At 43.8% G+C, this 7,696-nt stretch overlaps 1 long non-coding RNA gene across 1 annotated transcript; it reads right to left on the bottom strand.

Annotated features, from left to right (window-relative positions):
- Positions 1-740: 740 nt before the first annotated feature.
- Positions 741-4,327, bottom strand: LOC115068383. The gene is made up of 2 exons (XR_003847736.1): positions 4,231-4,327; positions 741-1,018 (listed from the first exon to the last, which is right to left on the bottom strand). It is a non-coding gene; the product is annotated as an uncharacterized LOC115068383 (long non-coding RNA).
- Between the last annotated feature and the right edge of the window lie 3,369 nt (positions 4,328-7,696).

Genomic DNA, 7,696 nt, shown 5'->3' with positions numbered 1-7,696 from the left:
GGCAGGGTGGGTATCCCAATCACACTCCACTTAGAGTTTTGAGCACCAAGAAAAATGCAATGAAAGTGGCTGCTATGAGCAGCCCACTGTGCCCATCTGTACTTTCTCAACCCTGATACTTAGTCTTCCTGACATGCCGCTAAAGAACATCTCTTGTCTTTTTAGGTAAGCATATTAAACTCTAAAGTTCCACTAAGGTTTCTGGGTGCCTACGCATGCAGGTACTCAGACGTAGGGGGACAAATACAAATACGATCAAGACCAACCAGAAAGGTCATTTTCTTTGTGCCAACAAATTCCAGTGTGATTAACTGAAATCACCTGGTTAATTAAGATTAAGCCTTCCAAACAGCCTGCTAATCACAGGGGTCTCCTTCTAGCTTGGCTGTAGCTATGCTTTATTAATGGATAGGAGTATAAATTTTGGAGCCAGTCTGCCCTGTGTTCAGAATTCAGTTTTAGCAGCCATATGCTTTGTGACATTGAGGAGGCAGCTACCTCTGGGCCCAGTGGTATACCGGAGCAGGCTTGAGAAATATGCTTGTGTGCATTCCCTGAGCTCTGTCCAGACTTCACATTGGTAGCTTAAAGTCTCCTAGACATAGTTGAAGTTTTACTTCTGCAAAGTTAGTCATGGGGGCTGTTTCATGATTTTTCCTAGGGAGAAGTGAGAAAATATCTATTCACTCCAGACAAGGCACTGATGACAGACCAAAGAAACAACTCTACTCCGCTGTAGCTTGGTGAGCCAATGAGTTTATTGGGATTACGTACAGGAACACAGGCAACTCAAAGACAGCCAGCTGTTTCATGCAAAAGCCCACCCAAGCATGAGCGAGTTCTCCTGAGAGCTGCGTCCCTGGATGTCCTGCACGCTGTGCAGGCCGTCATGAATTTCCTCTCTGCAGCACCAGTTTCACTGCTTCTGTTGGGGAAGGTCCTTGGGAGTCCTGTAGCCATCTGAGCTTCTTGAGCCTTGTACAGATCCTTAGCCCAAGTCATGTGAGCCTCCTTCGTCCTGCCAGAAAAATAGCTGTAACAGATTTGCTCTTGTGACTATGTAATTGTCAGTAGAGTTTCTTCTAGAGATCCCTTTGGCTTTTCATAAGAACCAGGTATACCAGACAGACATTGAAGATTGTTCTGGCCAAGAGGGAAGATGCTTCCTCTAATATCCAAACTCCTCTAAAACTCAGTTTTGTAAAAATACAGTAAAATGTAAAAGTGGTTCTTTTGTGGGAGTGAATCAGCTTCCTCTGGGGAAGTGTTACAGCTTCCCAGGAATCAGCAGTAATTATCATGGGAAGGATAACCCTGTTGAACCAGGGTGGCCATCATACTGCTTAGGGAGGAAATAACGTGTTGATGAAATGCTGACCCGAAGCACCGCCAGCACAGGTGTCCAGCCACTTCATTCCTGAGAGACTGGGGTTGAGTTTCTAGGGTTGCTCTAGAGGGTTCAGGACACGTTTCAGGGTAATAGGAAGGGACATGGGGTGAGGAAAAGGTTCCTACCACATTACTGAGAGACACATGATAGCTTAACAGGGAACCAAGAGTCAGGTTTAATATTGTTGCTGCTCCACACTTAATAATTGAGGTCAATGGTTTATCAGGTCCTCCCAGAGGGCCACAGAAAGGACAAGCTTCTGAGAGCAGGAAAGGCTGAGCTGCAGGGAACAGCGTTCACAGCAGCGACTCTGCTTGCCAGTGTCCGCAGGAGCCATTCCGAACAGCTCTAACCCAGACTTTTCTCTGTGCTGGAAGTCCTGATTGCATAGGTCTTGAAGAACCTTTGAAAATGCCTACTCTCCCACCCAGTAACAGCAGTCTCCTGGAAGACAAGGATTACATTAGCACAGATGCTCCTATCTGATCAGTGTTCACCCACGGTCACCTAGAGGACCTAGAAACAGCACAGTGGTCACACTTCAGGTTAGACGTGCATGATGCAAAGCGGAGCAAGGCTAGAGCCTTGGGAATATTCGGGTCTGAGGAGCTGCAGCTGGAACCTTGGGTAGGAAGGCGCTGACTTCTCCTCCAGTAGAATAGGGTACCGGGTACAAGAAGGAACAGAAGGCTGGGAGCCTGGCTTGTCGTAAGACGGGAACTCCATGGCAGGGCGGCGCTCAGGAAGCGCATGGGATAAATTTCTCTCGGGACAATTTGTCTATGCTAACTTTTGAGCTAGAAAACTCAACAGGAAAGAAACTTCTGATAGCAAAAGGGGTAGAAACGGGAAGGGCACTGAGAGGCCAGTGGCTGTGACGGGCTTCACGGCCTTGTTGGCAGTACTGGAGGGTGTATTTTTGGCCCGAGGTTCTCTTGAGCAGAGAGAAATCAGGAAAGGGAAGCTGAGCATACAGTCCTGCCTAGATGGGGGCTTATTGCACTGTTTGTAAGTGAAAATCTGTCAAGACTTGTCAACAACCTCAAAAGTGCTTGCGTTAGTGCATAGATGTCCTGATTCCAGAGTGAGGCTCTGCCCTTCTCTAAAGCCAAGTGCCATTAGGAGCAGAGACTTGGAATGTTCCAGAAATCCCTTTAGCAGGAGAGAGGCAGTTTTTCCTACACCCAGCCAACATGCAAACACACTAAATCGCAAGACATACTCCTTGTATTACGAACGCAACCCTAAGGGAGGGACCCACAGGGCCACTCTGCATCCCTTTCTTATGGCTTATTAAGTGGACTTCGGAGCTGATCAGCATGCTGCCCTGAACTCATTTCCTCCTATCTTTTTAGTTCTTGAAAATAAAGTATATTTAAATAAAGTATATTTAAACCCATTTAAAGTACTAAGTATCAATATTCTTTTCTAAGGGCTCAGAATTTATTTTTGCCTCTAACATTGGCCTGTCATCTTTGAATCAATGTCTAAGAAGATATTAATATTGCATGTGTAAAATGATAAGCCAGTGGTTGATACCCAATGAACTCATTTGCAGAATCGATGAGTAATGTCTAGAAAATTCTGATAGTGCCTGACACTCAGTAGGCTCATAATGAGACTTCTCTGCTATTACTGCTCTTGATTTATTTAAAGCTGGCCAAAACTGCCCTGGGCATTACATTGTGGACTGTAGTATAAGCCAGGGACTGAGAAGGTATGCTTACTGTGAAAAGCCTAAGGCAAGGTGAACTGCTAGGAAGACTGCTCCCTGTCTGGTGGGTGGGCTGACTGTTCACACCTCTGACAAGGTTCCTAACAAACTCACTCTTCAGTTCTCACAAATGGGCTGGGGTGCAGCTCAGTGGTAAAGTGAGTGCTTAATATGCACAAGGCTCAGAGTTCAATCCCTAGCACCAAAGGGCAAAAGGGGACTTTTATTAGAAATACACTATGCTTGTCTATATGGAAAGGGGGAACTGGGCTAGTCATTTGCTTTGACAGAAAGAAGGAAAGCTCAAGAATGCACGAAAGAAATTCTCTTGCTAATATCCATTTCTTTTGGTCTTATAAAGAAATACATGGCATATTTTTATTGATTTTGTTTCAGAATTGTTCAATTGTTCTCCCTTCTTGAAGTGCTCCTTTGGAGGAAGCAAGCCCTCCTATTGACACTGAAAATGAGCCATAAGTGTTGCTGCTTTCCTTTTGAGGGATTTTTTAAAACTTTACTTTGATTTCCATTAAGTTTTATCAATGGGAATGCATGAACTTTCGACATCCACGGGGATGTGATCAAATGGAAACATATGTCCTTACTTGTCCACTAGCACATACCATGTACTGGTGGGCACACACTCACGAATCACTTAGGCTTTCTAGAAAGGGTGACTGTCAAATAGCCTTTTGTTCCCTTTATTTTCCTGAAACCAAATAGACATTTGTGTTTCAAGAGGGATGGGTAAGAAGCAGCCACTGGAATGCCCAGACTGTGTACTGATCAACTAACTATCATTATTGAAGAAGCAGGAGGGTGACTGGGAAAGAAATCAGGGGGCACAGGGCCTGCCCACATCTGTACACACATGTAGGCCAAAGAGGTGCACATGCCCACTTTGTGTTGACAGTCTCTCAAGAATGAACCACAGAGCAAGGATAGCAATCATCGCCACATTTGTGCAGATTTTCAGTCAGTGGGCACAGCCCATAATGTATGAGCAAGAGACCTACCAAACCTTTGAAAAACACAGGAACTTGCCTAGCATAATTGACAGTGTTAGTATGAACTTAGAATCGTTCTGCCCCTCCCCACCTCTTAAAATTAGGAGCAGCTTACACACTTGCATTTGAGTAAAGGAATTCTCTTCTGCAGTCTCAGGACCCAAGGTATCAGCAGATGTTGAGCTGGGATGTGGTGGACAGTTGTCAGAAGCACAGGTGAAGAGCATTTCAAACTGACTCGATCAGGATCTCCAACTATCACGCCCCAAGCCTGCCTTCTCTTACGGCATCTGTACCCAGAGGAAGGGAAACAATCTAGCCTTCCTGGCCCTCTGTTTCCTCCTCTGTAAACAAAGGGATAAGGCTTTATCTGACTGTTTCCAGTTCTGGAAGGAGAGAGGTCAAAGTCATTTGACATTGTCAAGGGATTGCTTTTCTGTTTAGTAAGATGCTTGGTTTTGAGATTGCTTTCTCTTCTTTTATAATTTTCTATAGTCTTTCCTGCTTTTGACTTCCTCCTCCTACATTGCCATTGCTTTCTCCCTACATCCACACAGTAAAATGTATTCCCCCAAAGACGTCATGGTAGGACAACTGTGTTCCCTGCAGGTTCCCATTGTCAGGATGTCTTTTGACTTCTGTATTTTATGTTTCTTATAAGCCTGTCAATAATTTATTTTGTTTGTCAACATGCAGTAGAAATGATACTGATAGAGGTTTCCTTTTTTAAAGCTAGATATTAGCAACATCCATTTCAGTTCTCCCTGAGACGTCTTGCTTCAGCCAACTTTCAGTGTGGCTATTTTAACTGCTTCATATGACTGTTAATCATGCGCCTAAAGGAAACAAATAAACCTCAGATGGAATTCAGCTCAGCAAATGTTTATTCACTATCTCCCATGGGCCTGGTTCTGGTGCTAGGTGTACGGACAGTACAAAGATGAGTATGTCAGATCCTGTGACAGAGGAGGCCAGGGAGGCCAGGTGAGGATCGGCTTCTGTGTAAGTTTACTTACATATCATAAGAAGAGTCAGAGTGCTTGGCAGACTGAAACAAGGGGGAGATGGTGGGTGTGTCCACAGGTGGCTTGTTTGGGGAAGCATTTGGGGTCTGTAGGGGCAAAGTCTTTTCAGGTCCTGGAGTGCTTGTGTGCGTGGAATTCAAGCCTTCCTCTGTTGGCAGTGGGGTGCCGTGGAAGGTTTTCCTTGATTCCATTGCTACTTTGGAAAGGTGACTCTGACAGGAGTGTGTGGCAGTCAGTGGGCCAGGGTGGGGAAGGGCTGGAAGACCCTTCTCCATGTGCTGCTCCTGGTTGTACCACTCCTTGCCAATCCCCACTCGATGTGGTTGCAGCAGCTCACAGCTATAAAAATGTGTTGACCCAAGAGGTTTAATATTAACCAAAGTTATAGTCAAAGTCAATTCAGAGGATTCAAGAAAAAAAATCTGATGCTAATAGAGAAATAGAAGTCAATATTTGTAATGTGAGTCACAGGCTTGAAATAGAAAAGTAAAACACATCACCGCTGCAGTTCCCAGAGGGCCGTGGGTTGCACAGTCAGAAGATCTGCAAATGGGCTTGACCACCCTCTAGGTCTATTTTAAAATTTCCTCTGACCCCTTCCTCTAATTGCCAAATTCCAGCTCAGCTCACCAGATAGCCAGCGCTGGTGAGCTGGCTAGCTTTGAGTGGGTCAATGGAATGAAAGATTTTTTTTTTTTTTTTTTTTTTTTTTTTTTTTTTTTTTTTTTTTTTTTTTTGCTCAGCTCTGAGTAACCTTTCTCTCTAGTGACGTGACATGGAATTAACTTATCACGATTTTATTTTGTGATCCACACTTTACTCTGTAGTGGCTGTCGTTGGTTAAGACCTAATCTTTGACTTACTGATGGACCAGAGAAGGAAGGAGAGGAGGGGGAAGCAGGGGTCTCCAAAATGATCAAGGTTTTACTAAGGAGTTACTATGTTAATACTGAAGAGGGGAAAGTTGCCCTCTGAGGGGCTCTGACAGCTTGAGGAGCTTCTAGAACTTTTGTTTGATAAGACTGTGTTCCTGGGTTTTAATGTCGTGGGTTTGTCCTGGCTCTGATGTCAATCCTTGGCTGAGGCTTGAGTGAATTTTGCTGACAGAATCTAAAAAACAAAAAAAGAGGAAATTAATGAAGGAAGGGAAAACAGGAAAGACTACCAGGATTCGACCCTGTGAACACAGCGCTTTGCTAAGTATGGGTTGGAACTCCTTTAAGAGAGGTGAAAAGTAGCTGTTCTTCATCCAGCATATCGAAATGCCACAGGATCAGATAGCATCTTATCACAAGAGAACAACAATTGAAATTCAAGTGCTGAGACAGGCTTGATAAAGGCTCAGGTCCACAACCCAGTTATCCCTTCACTGACTCCTCTGAGGCCCTGAGCAATGTGAGATACTTAGTTGTCTCTTGACCCGGTTTTTGCTTGTTTGTTTGTTTGGGTATCCAGGAAGCCTGGTTTATAAAGCTCAACCAAGGCAATGTCTTCTTCAAAGCCAAATTTATGTTACCTGGTGATGAGACTAAAGATGGCCAGACAAGGGGAACGAACAGTGATAGTTGGAGCAGAATAGGAGTGGTTGCAGATAATGAACCAAGGTAGGCAAGCGGCTGGAGAGCTCTGACTTGAACTTGGTCATATTTCCTCCTTTTTTTATCCAGTGGCTTATCCTAAGTCACCGATCCCTGACCTGGCCCTGCTTCCTCATCAGCGTGATGGAATGGTCATAACCACATCTCCCTCCCAGTGTGTTTAGAGAAGTAATTAATACTTGCCAGGTGCTTTGAGATTACTGATAAGACATTCTACCTGCCCAGGGTGTCATTACATTATTTTATTTTCTTCTTCATAGTCAAGATCTAGTCTGTGATAATTTAGAAATAAGACAAATTAACAAAATGTAAAGTATGAAGTGCAACTTAACAACTGAATTCTGTTGAACTAAACATTGCACTTGAATCATATGTACAAGTAGTGGGAAACCAAAGCTGCCTTCAGACTCAACAGTCAGGCTATGCTTCACAACTCTACTTAAACCTCTTTATAAATCGTAAGTTATTGAAGACAAGTTCTGTCTTCCATCATTCATCAAAAATGACCTCAGTAACAGCTTCAGATAATGCTGAAGCTACACACGACACTGTGCAGATTTGCTCTGTTTCTGTAGACTACCGTGTGTCTTTAGACAGTAGACAGGATGTACAGCAACCAGCAATTTCAGTTTATTATGCTCATGTGAAAATTGGATTGTCACCAAAACGCTCCAGGATAGTATCCACCTCTTACAAAACTCACAACTATGATGCATGTGAGGTGTAGATTAAGAGGGATTTTATTTCCCCCCAAGGAAGAGGCACTGACCTGAATGCTTGCATGGTTATTACAGAATACTTCCATCATATCTTTCGAAAGAAAGGTGGAGATGACCAAAGGGCAAAAGGTCACCTATGTAATAAGAGCCACGTGAGATGTTAATTAAAATGGAATGTGTAAGGAAGGTACATATGTCTTGATCACATAATTCCCAGTTAGGTCACTCTAAATTGGTCTTCAT

This window comes from Nannospalax galili, unplaced genomic scaffold (assembly GCF_000622305.1).
Source record: "Nannospalax galili isolate Female #2095 unplaced genomic scaffold, S.galili_v1.0 scaffold1029, whole genome shotgun sequence".
Classification (NCBI taxonomy): domain Eukaryota; kingdom Metazoa; phylum Chordata; class Mammalia; order Rodentia; family Spalacidae; genus Nannospalax; species Nannospalax galili.
This window is presented reverse-complemented; position numbering and strand designations above follow the sequence as displayed.